Genomic DNA, 14,057 nt, shown 5'->3' with positions numbered 1-14,057 from the left:
CGCCTTCTATTCTTGTTCTTGTTTGTTTTATTGCTATATTGCAACTCCTCATTGTCTGACTGATTATACCATGACTTATTTCTCTGTTTACGCCTCCATACATAAACAATTCCTAGAGAATAGTCCTTTTGATCCCTAAGGAATTTAGTATGTTTAGTTTGTATGACCAATTTTTTTGATTCCTCTATAGTTTGTTTATAAATGTTATCAAATTTTGTGTAAATCTCACAGCTAGTAAATCTAGACATTTCTAGTTCAATATTTGCAATTTTGGTTCTCGTTTCACACAATAAAACATCCTTATACTCTATTAAAAGAGAAATTAATTTCAAAGAACACTCTGTAAGTGCTTGATTCCATCTATCTATATATTGCTGATCTTTAATATCATAGGTAGGAAACTTGTTGAGCCTAAGGCCCCTAGGAATCATTTTCAAACCCAAATACTTAGTTAGTATCCATTTATCCCATTTTAGTCTTTGTTCTTTAAGCTTTAGATATTCAAAGTCTTGAAATAAATCTCCCAGTTTAATATTGGGTGTGTCACAATTAAAGACATCCTCTAGATCTAAACAATCCAAATTGTCTTCATCAATGTCCTTGTATGTATGGGTATTATCCATGTTGAGTAAGTCCTGGTTGTTTAATGAAATATATAATATGCACAAATGTCCACTAGTATATAGACAATATAGCACTTAAGTGCATATGGAATACAGTTGAGCCTTTATGGTGTATGTTTAAGAATCATACATTTAACAATATTGTTCTCCTAAACCAAAAAACAGAAGGAATTTAAACACCACTATTTAGGGATAAGTAGAAAAAATAAGCGAGAAATATTTAGTGGTGTTAATATGCTTAATACGAAATAATAATAACCATTGCTGAATCCAATTAATTAGGACCGGACCTTATAGGTTCTTTCTTGGTAAAGTCCTAAGTAGCTCTGTGGATCAAAGTTTCCTTGGCTAAAGCTTAGAGGGAATAAAGCGTATAATCCTTCTGACTTAATACAAAAGTCCATGTAGCACTTAGCACAACACAGCAGCAACAGTTCGCGTATAAAATTTTCAAGCTCAGCAGGTATGCACTCACCACTTCAGTCGTTTGGCGTGAATCCTCTGTGGGCTGATATCCGATATCCCTCTTCCTTTCGTTCACAGAAGCAGCGTTCCTGCAGAGGCGGTGATCCGTTTCCTCATGCACGCTGTTTGTGGCGTACCACGTGACGAGGGATCAGCCAATCCTAGGACAGCCAGGGTCCTTCCTTGATGACGAGTCAGATGGGTATTGCCAGTAAGCGTATCAATCACGCCAGGCAAAGGCAGCAAGTGGCGGTGATCTGTTTCCTCATGCACGCTGTTTGTGGCGTACCACATGACGAGGGATCAGCCAATCCTAGGACAGCCAGGGTCCTTCCTTGATGACGAGTCAGATGGGTATTGCCAGTAAGCGTATCAATCACGCCAGGCAAAGGCAGCAAGTGTATGTATAACCCCTCAATAAGGGAACACTAATAAACTGCTAGATCCAGTAATCATATTGTAAAACACAGTATCAACATACTATGTAGTCCCAAAACTGATATAGGGTGTGCATACCTCGTAGAGAGCTTAGAAATGTAAAAAATTAGGAGCAGTGATCCATAAAAGGCAAATAGTTGAGCTTCATATAAAGGAGTGGAATCCCCACATTCCACTATATACATGTGCATTGGTTACACTTGAAGACCTTAGGATGGAAAGTGGTGGAATTGATTCCTCACAGATCCAAAAGACTACATCTAAACTTAAAAGCAAATCACAATTCTATCCTACTCAGGCTAGAGGTAAAATTCTGGAAGTGTTTCATGAGAGGGTGATTGAAGATCTAACCAAACTTAGTGATTCCTCACACTCCAGACCATCTAACCTGACTATCAAGGAAAGAGAAGCACTACTTAAACTACAAAAGAATGAAGAAATTGTGATTAGACAGTCCGACAAAGGTGGGAGTGTAGTAGTCATGAATAAGCTTGACTATGTGAATGAAGCTCTAAGACAGCTTGGAGATTCGGACACTTACATTGTTCTTCCTAGGAATCCAACTGCGATATACTCTAAAGAGTTGTCGCATCTTTTGGATGAGGTGGTGGAGGAGGGTCTCATGGATCAGGATACAGCCAACCATTGCATGGTTACTGATCCAGTGACACCCATCTTCCACCACCTCCCTAAGGTCCACAAAAGCTTACATGAGGTTAAGGGGAGGCCTATAGTGGCTGGTATAGGTTCCCTAATGGAACCACTATCCAAATGGATAGATGATTTTTTACAGCCCATGGTTTCCTTGTTACCTAGTTATATACGGGACACTTCCCATGCGCTGCAGACCCTGGAGTCAGTGACTTGGATGGAGGAGTACAGTTGGCTCACTATTGATGCTGTGTCCCTGTACTCCTCTATCCCTCACACCCAGGGTCTGCGGGCCGTGAGTTTTTTCCTGGATATGCTCACTGATCTCCCAGATCAATCTAAAGATCTGATTGTAAGAATCGTGAGATTTCTATTGGAACATAATTTCTTTATGTTTCAGGGGACTTACTACCTCCAGAGACGTGGCACCGCTATGGGGGCTAAATTTGCCCCCTCCTATGCCAACTTATATATGGGTTGGTGGGAGAGGGGTCACGTCTATGGAGGTAGTATCGCCCTGTGTGAGCATATAATAAAATATGTCAGGTTCATTGATGACCTACTGATTGTGTGGTCTTCCGACTCTACAGCTGCCAAAGATTTTGTTGCTACCCTTAATGACAATAGGGTGGGTTTACAATTTACCTATGATTGGCAAAAAAAGAGTATCAATTTTCTTGACATATCCCTCACAGGTGATGCTAAGGAAGGAACCATTATCTCTGCTCTCTACCGGAAGCCAATCTCTGGCAATAGTCTCTTACATGCTCGCAGCTGTCATCCAAAACCTGTGTTCAAAGGAATTGCGAAAAGTCAATTCCTGCGGGCTAAGAGAAACTGCACCTATGAGAGTGCGTTTCGGGTGGAGAGCAAAGATTTAAAAATGAGAATGCAAAAAAGGGGTTACCCAACCAAAGTCATAGACAAAGCATTTTTTGAAGTTAAGGATATCAGTAGGGCCAATGCATTGGAAAAATCAACATCCAACTCTACTGATTCACAAAATAGACTCAAGTTTATTACTTCATATTCAGCTCAATATGATGATGTTTGCAAAATCATTAAAAAGAATTTGCCTATACTAAGAGGGGACAAGGAACTAAGAGACACAGTTGAACAGGGATGTATGTTTGTCCCAAAAAGAAATGTGACCTTAGGTAACATTCTATCCCCGAGTATGTTAAGGAGTGACAAGCAATCAGGATCATCCTGGTTGAAACATAATGGCACATTTAAGTGTGGTAAGAGAGTCTGCACCTCTTGTGACCATATAAATGTTTCTCAAACATTTAAGTCCCATGTAACAGGAGAAGAATTTAATACTAAAGGCTGTGTCAATTGCAAAAGTACATTTGTGATCTATATAATTGAGTGCTCTATTTGCAAGAAACAATACACAGGGAGAACGACCAGAAAAGTAGGCAAACGAATAAGAGAACATCTCTCTTATATTTCCAAAAAACGTCCTTGTTCAGCGCTTTCTGCCCATTTTATTGATTTTCATCACCAGGATGTCATTTCTTTTAAATGGCAAGCTATAGAACAGATTACCACACCACCTAGGGGTGGTGATAAGTTATCTATACTGTGCAAACAAGAGACGTATTGGATTTTTAAAACTCAATGTTTGCTACCACTCGGGTACAACTCAGAATATGATATTATAAATTACTGGCAGAAATAAATAGACAAACACTTTGTATTTATATAAAAGTACTCCTCTTTAGATCAGTGAACATAAGAGATCTCTCTAATAGGCAAAAGAGCTTAATATACATTTATTATTATTGAGCTACAAGGGTTAAACACATAGATAAATCAATAATTTCCATGTAAGTTTAGTGGCTATCTCTACTTCTTAATGTACGTTTCGATAGAGTTTTTAGCCAACTACCACTAGGGTTATTGTTTATCTGGTTGATTATTTTAGAACTATCTGAAAATAATTGAACATTTACTCTTCTCTATTGCTTTGTCTATGTACATTCTCACATTCATTTCCAACTTTATTTCTGTTTGTCAATTGTCTACATACTAAGAGACAGTTAGATATTTTTCTCTGCCTCTTTGAAATATGAGAGTGGTTAGACTATCTCACAAGTTTCTTTGCTGTTTGGTTTTTATCATATTTAATGAATATACCTTATGGGACTGTGATGAGCTTGTTAATACAACTGTTTTTGTTATAAAGTTAAATAACTTACTTAACTCTACAGTCCTATTGTCTTAGACATTTATACTAATATCCTGCCTTCTTGTACTATCCTCTCAGATTGCACTTTCTATTTTGTATTCACTGTTTGTAAACATTGTATTTATTTATTAATGTATATATTGTCCTGTACTATTCCCTATCTATGTCTATAGGAAATTTGGTATGCACAGGGTTAAGGTGATTAGCAGTACATTTCATGTTTTTAACCAATGAATATGGAGTGTTTAGCATAAAAGGGAGCACCCCCTAACAGGTGTTATTCTATGATTACGGTCAATATGACCGAAACCGGTCAGAGTCTTTTTGCTTGAACCACCTCCATGTTGCTGTATGCCCTTGCTGTGTTTTAAAGGAATAAAGGATTTGTTAAACTTTTTAACTGCTGCTTCACTTTGGAACTTTTTTTTGTATTTATAGTGGAATGTGGGGATTCCACTCCTTTATATGAAGCTCAACTATTTGCCTTTTATGGATCACTGCTCCTAATTTTTTACATTTCTAAGCTCTCTACGAGGTATGCACACCCTATATCAGTTTTGGGACTACATAGTATGTTGATACTGTGTTTTACAATATGATTACTGGATCTAGCAGTTTATTAGTGTTCCCTTATTGAGGGGTTATACATACACTTGCTGCCTTTGCCTGGCGTGATTGATACGCTTACTGGCAATACCCATCTGACTCGTCATCAAGGAAGGACCCTGGCTGTCCTAGGATTGGCTGATCCCTCGTCACGTGGTACGCCACAAACAGCGTGCATGAGGAAACAGATCACCGCCACTTGCTGCCTTTGCCTGGCGTGATTGATACGCTTACTGGCAATACCCATCTGACTCGTCATCAAGGAAGGACCCTGGCTGTCCTAGGATTGGCTGATCCCTCGTCACGTGGTACGCCACAAACAGCGTGCATGAGGAAACGGATCACCGCCTCTGCAGGAACGCTGCTTCTGTGAACGAAAGGAAGAGGGATATCGGATATCAGCCCACAGAGGATTCACGCCAAACGACTGAAGTGGTGAGTGCATACCTGCTGAGCTTGAAAATTTTATACGCGAACTGTTGCTGCTGTGTTGTGCTAAGTGCTACATGGACTTTTGTATTAAGTCAGAAGGATTATACGCTTTATTCCCTCTAAGCTTTAGCCAAGGAAACTTTGATCCACAGAGCTACTTAGGACTTTACCAAGAAAGAACCTATAAGGTCCGGTCCTAATTAATTGGATTCAGCAATGGTTATTATTATTTCGTATTAAGCATATTAACACCACTAAATATTTCTCGCTTATTTTTTCAACTTCTAGGCAAGTAGTTTTTCTGTTATAATATATATAACTTTTAGACAAGTAGTTTTGCTGTTATAAAATATAAAACTTTTAGGCAAGTAGTTTTGCTGTTATAAAATATATAACTTGTAGGTAAGTAGCTTTGCAGTTGTTATGAAATATATAACTTGTAGGTAAGTAGCTTTGCTGTTATAATATATATAATTGTTTTAACAACTCTGAGACTCTCTGCTATCTGCTAATAATTCTAAACTAAAATACTTTTAACTAGTATAATTACAGCAGGCAGCAGCCATGACAGCTGTCAACGGTCAACTACTAAAACTAGTAGGCAAGTAGTTTTGCGGTTGTTATCAAATATATAAGTTGTAGGTAAGTAGCATTGCAGCTGTTATAAAATATACAACATGTAGGTAAGTAGTTTTGCGGTTGTTATCAAATATATAACTTGTAGGTAAAATAAATCTGATGTTATAATTATAATTTATAATAATTATACAGTTAAAATAGCTCAGAATCAGTTATTAATAAAGCAAATTGTTTAAAAAAAATGTATTCCCAAATTCCTCCACTCCCTACTCTAATCTGTCTATCTGAGAGAGGCAGCCTCTCTCAGAAGAATCAGAATAAATAAATCAAATTGTTTTTTTTTTAAAAAAAAATATTCCCAAGTTCCGACACTCCCTAGTCCTTCTCAAATCTGTCTAAGTATCTGCTAATTCAAAGTAAAACTAAGTATTTTTGTTGTTGCTGTCTGACTCTGACTAACTGTTCAGGGCCCCAGGCATGCAGCCTCTTTCAGAATGAGAATCACAATTCAGAATAAAGGAGCTAATTTAAAAAAAAAAAAAATTCTGCACAAGTTCCTCCACTCCCTCTAATCTGTCTATCAGATCTGGTAATTTTGAAGCAAATAACGGATATATTCTTTAGTTTTTATATTCTCAAGTCTGCTCTGTCTCAGTCTCGGCTATCTCCACAATGAGTTTTTCGTGCCGTTGAGGGGGCCATGATGACGTATGCGTGTGGTACAGGCTGAAGTAAACACGTCCCCACTCGCACAGTTCAGCCTGTGCGATTAAGCCTGTATAGGAATGGCTTTGAGGCTGGGAGCGACGCCTGCAGTGAATACATAGATCACTGTGACAGGCATGATAGGGCACTACTGCACGTGCGGATTAAAAAAAAACTTTCATTCATTCATTTTTTTTTTATTTTATTTTTTACAAAAAACGTCTGGATTTGAATTTTTGGGTTTAAAAATAAAATATAATTTTTCCAATAGGGGGCTATTGGAAAAGTTATATTTTATTCAGCAAAAAAGTTTTTTTTCTTCTCTTCTTGCCTGGGGGTTCACGTGCGGAGGTGCACAAATGTAGGTGCCTCCACTGGAAGAAACTCATTGCCCGTGGATATGATCCTAATGTGGTACATGATACCAAGACTAAGGTTCTTGCTAGAACACAGGAGGAGTTATTGAGTGACAAAAGTATAGTATCCACTAAGAATGACAGGTTGAATTTCATCATCACTTTCGATACGACACACACTAGGATGAGTTCGGCATTAAGAGATCACTGGGAACTAATAAGGAATGACAGGGGTCTCCCATTCAATAAAATGCAACCTCCTAGGATGGCATAACGTTGTGCGAGCAACCTGAGAGATCTACTGGTAGATACGGACCCTGTATGCTGTTACCAAAAACCTGCTGGCTTAAGCCTACAAAATTTGGATGTTTTAGATGCGGAGACTGTACCACATGCCACAGTATGCAGAGTGGATCAACATTTCAAAATCCACACTCCAACAAGAGGTACAAAATCAATCACAGATTGACATGCACAAGTTATTATGTGATATATATATACTCATCTGCCCGTGTCCACTGGTTTACGTCAGAAAAACGACCACCACCTTCCGTGAACGTATGGCTAATCATAGATTTTCCATCCGGGAGGCCATAAATAAGGGCGATTCAGATCAACCAGTAGCTTGCTATTTTGCACGATATAAACACAATTTATCAAGCCTTAAGACCATGCTGATCGACCACCTACCACCACTGCAGAGGGGGAGTAACAGAGCACAAAAATTGTTGCACTTAGATATAAATATATATATATATATATATATATATATATATATATATATATATATGTTAGATACTGTGGCTCCTAAGGGCCTGAACGCTATATTGGATTTCACCCCTTTCTTTGGAAAACAATGAAACCCATTGACCCCTGTAGACTTACACCACTCTCTCTTCTGTCATCCTAGTAAGCTATACTGGTTTATCATTGGGATGAGAGGATAAGGGACTGATTATATCAGCTGGAGACTTGATCTGGTTATTTCTATATGTTATTTACATATGTGATTACATTGGACTGGCACGCCTTGTCACGAATACCTCAGGATTTAGCTGCTAAGGGGTTAATTCTGTTTAGTTTGTGAACTAAAAACAGTTATTTGTTTTTTTAAGAAAAACTGTGTGCTGTGTTAAGTAAGCACATGATTTCTATTTTATGTGCCAGAACCCCTCATAAATAGTTTCTAAGGCCCATTCCATCAAATGTTATTGTGTATGCATTGAGTCATAAAGCCAGTCAAACTGTCAGCAGAGGGCATGATACAAAACAGGGCCTCAGTCCCATATCCTGACGAGGTCAATAAAAGGACATTGGTACAATGTAGATATGTGTTTAAAACATGTTAGGACATTAAATGAAGGAAAAAATGGCAACTATGTCATATTTGAAATCAACTTGATTCTCCCAATGAAACTAAGAGAGTGCCTGTCTGCATATATGAAAATAGATTTACCTAGCATAAATTATAATGGGTTCTATTTTTTCAGGCAAATACTTAGTTTATTGAAGGTCATAAAAATATGGGGGTTTTAGCCCCTGCCCAGGGGGGTGTGGTCAGGCAACTTGATCTCTGGAAAATATGTATAAGAATCTTGCGTTTTAAAAATAAGATTGTTCATTCTACATGGGAGACTGCTACAGCGTGAGTGACCATCTTCTCTTGCCCATCTCCCTGGGGCAGACTTATAAGCTAGGAAAGTATTAGGTCTGTTATTTTCTTCATTTTATTTTAACCTGTTTGCTGTGTGTAATTTTATTTGTAACAACTTTTTATAAATAATGCATTGTGCATAATATTTTTGGCATAATAAATAATTCCTTTATTAAGCTTTGGCCTTTGTCTAATAATTGAACCACATTACTGAAAGGACTGGAGTATTAGAACTGTATATTTTAGGTTATTTTCTGCTAAATTGTATTCTGAGAGTTAATGTGTAAGTCTGGGTTTTTTCTTAGGATTTTCCCTTTAATAAATCATAAGTTGTGGCAGCATAGTTAGTTTAGTGTGGGTGGCATTAAAGGGGAGTTTGGGGCATTTATTTTAAGTCTAGTACAGACTAGAGAGTGTTGTTAACCCTTGCACCCACTGAACTAAATCACAAGCTTGCCTGGTGTGGCTAGATTGTGACAGTAAAAGGGATCTGATAACCCTTTCTGTACCAAACAAGTGACTGGCGCAGGGTTAGTTAACCTTGGTTCGTCACAGCCTTATGTTAACTGTGATGTTATTTCTCCTAGACTGAAGGAGGATTATGCTTGTCATGCTCAGGCACCTCAGTACAAAATGTTTTCTACCATACTCCTTGAGCGCTATGAAGTATGACTATTAGAATAAAGTGTAATATGGTATCCTTAATATTCAGACAGTATCGATATGGGATGCCCATAGTATAGGTCTCTTATTGTTTTTATTCTATTTTTGTATATTCCCTGTTTGATGTTTTGTGATCCGGTTTAGTGCAATATGAGAATTTCACATGCACGGCACTACTGCAGATGGTTGTGTCGTGCATGTGTTCTCTGACACGTTGGTTTGTTTTCACAGTTGTCATGAGCTACGTGGTAGCATCCACACGGCATTAGGCAGTGACTGACACATAGTAATGACGTCACTGGGATGAAACCGGCCCACAATGTGCTCCGTGGAACGCAGATGGCATTGGAGCTTTACCAGCTGGGGAGGATATGTTGTTAATCACTTATGGGTATATAAGGCGAGTGTTTGTTAGGTGATATTAGGTAAGATTTTTTTTGGATTGTATCTGCATTTGACAAAGGGACCAATGTGGCCTTGAAATGTTATGCTCTGTTTTTAAATTTTAGACATTAAATGTGAAGTTTTATTATAAAGACCAATGAGTGCTTATTTTTGCTATGCTACTGGGATTCATTATATAGTACCATGGCATTTATGAACAGTGTTATATGGAGTGCATCTACTTGGAACATCAATAATACATAGTATGATGATATTTGCCTTTTATTTAAAGTGTGTTTCAGAATAGATGAAACATGAGAGAGAGATAGAGAGAGAAAGAGAGAGAGAAAGAGAGATGTCTCTGCCATGCTAATCAACCTTTCCCGATGCTGCTGCACCTCTCTGTAAGTTCCTTCATTGGCTCCCCATTCACAGCAGAATTTAATTCAAAATTCTCACCCTGGCCTACAAAGCCCTTACCAACGCTGCTCTCCAATACCTATCCTCACTAATCAACAAATATTCTCCAGCCTGCACACTAATATCCAACAATGAACTGCTCCTTGCATCTTCGATTATCACTTCTTCCCATGCTAGACTGCAGAACTTCTTTCGTGCAGCACCTACCCTCAGGAACGCTCTCCCTCACACTGTCAGACTTTCCCCTAATCTGCCTTATTTTAAACGCTCTCTAAAGACATTTTTATTCAGGGAAGTCTACCACACAACTCAGTAACAAATGAATTCCACCTACCCTCATCTAATGCTGTATTAACATCATTCTCACCCTTGCAGTCCTCACCTCCTGTTTCTCACCCTCCTACTGTTCTAGATTGTAAGTTCCCACAGGAACAGGTCCCACAATTCCTCCTGTATTTGTTTTTCAAATCTTGTATTTTCTCTTACAAGTTTTATTGACATTGTTTTATTTAAATGAATCATACCCATGGACAGCACTGCAGAATATGTTGGAGCTTTAGAAATAAAGTTTAATAATATTTAAAAATAAAATGAATGTTATATAAAATATGCATAAATTCCTCCAGCATTAGTGCAGTTGGTCTAACACAGTGTTAACTTAGCGCACGGGTGATGTTTTAGATTTTTTTTTAACATTGCACTCCATTGAAGTCTATGGGGATAAGAACTTAACGTGTTAACGATATCCGAAGTCCTGAAGTTAGCCCTCATTGGGTTTCTCTTGCACGATAACTTCTTACTTTTAAATTGTAATATACTTTCTAACCCAGCCGAGTTAAAAATTTACTTTGAGTGCAGTTATTGAGGGAATAAAAAAATGTGTTAGCACACCACTTGTAATCTGGCCCCATAGGTTTTACTCCCTATCTACCTTGTATGTCCATTGCTACTGCAACGAATGCTTAGCAAATGACTAGAGAGACTACGGGGCCTATTTATCAAGCTCCATATGCAGCTCGAAGCCCCGTGTTTCTGGCGAGCCCAAGTTATGAAGCAGCGGTCCAGAGACCGCTGCTCCATAACCTGTCCGCCTGCTCTGAGGAGACGCCCAGCGATCACCAGAAATCAACCCGATTGAATATGATCGGGTTGATTGACGCCCCCTGCTAGCGGCCAATTGGCCGCAAATCTGCAGGCGCGGTGTTGCACCAGCAGTTCACAAGAACTGCTGGTGCAATGCTGAATGTAGAGTGCGTAATGCTGTCCACATTCAGCGATGTCTGTCGGACATGATCCGCTGATCGGATCATGTCAGACAGACATTTGATAAATAGGCACCAAAGTAAGGAAGTGGGGGAGAAAAACACTAGTTCACAGAAAAGTAGATCACAGTAATAACCCAAGCCTGCTGGGTAGAAAATGGAACAAGCACAATTTTTGGATGTATTTAACTGAAAAGATCAGGAAAATAAATAATGAATGCATATTGCAATAATTTTATACTTTCATTAATGATTCATTTTATACATTGTTACATTTTGAGTTTAATGGCCCTAAAATGTTTCTGCAAATAGTCAATGTATCCCTACAAATATACAGAAATGTGACCAGTGAGTTACTGATTTATCTGGAATACAGCATATTGCACATGCTGTAGTAGCCATTTTTATACATGCTGATTATTACCCGCTGCAAAGTAACCAAATAAATAATATAAAAAAGGTGTGCACTAGGGGCATGTAAACCACTCTCTTAAGTAGCATCGTCACAAGGTTATCAGTTTGTAAAAAGTGAAAAAATGTGTATGAGAGGGCGCTAAAAAGTGTAAACAGTCGAGACAATACTTTTGACAGAGATGCAAGATGCCATTCCTTAAGGGATTAAAGGCTTACCACTCGTTACCAGCAGAGAGGGAATAATAACATATACATAAACTTAACTCCTAAATTAGGTATAACTATAATAATAATAAATAAAGACACAACAACTTCTTTATGGGAAATTTTCAACCGTCACAGGTTAAAATTTTTTATTAAATATTAATAAACATAACTATAGAACCGATAAGGCTAAGATGGCGGCAAGCAAGAGCTAACTAACCCAGCACTACTGGAGGTCAACGGCCCAAAATGGAAACTGCAGCAGAGGGAGGGTTCCCTCTGCTCAACGGAGATGCTACTAAGGGGTTGCTGAGATCATGTGACCAACCAACGAGGGGAAGGAGGGGCACCTCATATGCACCTGAGGCTATCCGCCCCTCCCATCTTTAGATTGGTCATCACTCCCCCCGTTCACCCTCTCCACGAAACAGGGCTGCTACCTCCCGCCACAAGATAGCATCTCAGATGATATACTTGCCGCCACCATAAACCACAACCTGACTTACAGAAAGGGAACAAGAGACCTATGAATATCCTGAATAAATATATCTAAGGCTACATTCTGTAAATGAACCCTATCTTTCCTTTAATATTCTGATTTGTCGGCCGTTAAGTCATCGTGTCTGACCACGAAACCTCCCTGCTCTGTGACAGTTCTACTGATGGTAGAATTAATTTTCTTCCTTACCCTGTACGCTGCACTATGGGATGACATGTGCCTCCATTCTAGTCTTGGAATGACATTAGACCAGCCCAGAATAACATTGGGAATACAAGTACTGATCCAGCTAATATCAGCCTGCATAATTTTTATAAGTTGCAGGACCGAAGGGAACTTAAGTCATTGCCCCCTAAATGCAAAATGACAATATGAAGTTTACCCCAACATACCAGGGCCTCGGATAAAAGGGAGGGGAGTCTAGGCCAACACACCCCCTCTCACCTAACCACCTGATGCTCTGGAAGAGGGGAACCCAAGGTTTTGGCCCTCAGGAAAGGATAGGGAACGAATTGACGCCTAATGCACGTACGAATGACCCATGATCCATATCCGCCTAGCGTGGGGGTACTCCTGAAAAAACAAACAGCGTTAGTAACTGTAACCAGTTAACAAACAACATTAAACGATTGGGCGAACATAGCCTTTATATTTGGTAGAGCCACTGGCTTAAGCGCTTGAGTCGATTGAAGCACCTGACAGAGCCGGATTTGTCGCTGCGCCTATGCGGAAGGAGTGTGGAGCAATTTTTGAAGGATCAAGGCCGGCCAGAGGAGCCGTTCGAGCCGAAAACCCTCTGGAACTGATACTGGGATAATGATGTACCATCCTCATGTATGAGGAAAGAACCTGAAATCTTGGGGCGGATTCCAAAGAACTTATTAACTAATAGCACAGGACAACAGCTGCCCTACGTCTTATGAATGGTCATCCAAAGACCTTTACCTTGTTGATCTGTTTTAGACCGGGGGATAAAAAGCAATAATGACTCTGGGGATGCTTTGATATGCTGGAGCTGAACACCTCTGTTGGCATGCTGCTTAGAAGGGGACACTAGTTCGCCTATACGAAGAGCCGCGGACTATGCCAGTACAAAAGCTGTGTGAAACAAAAGAATTTCATATGGAGAAAAGCATACGGCTTCTAAAGCACTAACCAACTTCTGCAAGCGGTCGTGGGTGATTGGTTCCCAAACATCCTTTTGCTGCGGTTGAGAACGACCCCAGCCCTTTACCACTTGGCGAACAAAGAAAGAGTTAGTAGTATCGGGTAGGGAAAGTCTGCAGTAGAAAAAGCTTAAAGCTGCCAGGCGAGAATGAATGGCACCTTGCCGGGCACCGTTATTTCACAGACTCACCAGCCAATCATACAAGGTTACTTGCGATGCCTCAGCTGCTTCCACCTCCCTGTCCTGACAAAACATGTCCCATTCCTTCCACAACCTCAAGTAAGAGTACCAAGTGGATGGGGCTAGAGAGGCACGTATTAAAGGGAGCAGGGATATCCAG

Source organism: Bombina bombina, chromosome 4, assembly GCF_027579735.1.
Source record: "Bombina bombina isolate aBomBom1 chromosome 4, aBomBom1.pri, whole genome shotgun sequence".
In the NCBI taxonomy this organism is placed as follows: Eukaryota; Metazoa; Chordata; class Amphibia; order Anura; family Bombinatoridae; genus Bombina; species Bombina bombina.
Note: the sequence above shows the minus strand (reverse complement) of the source record.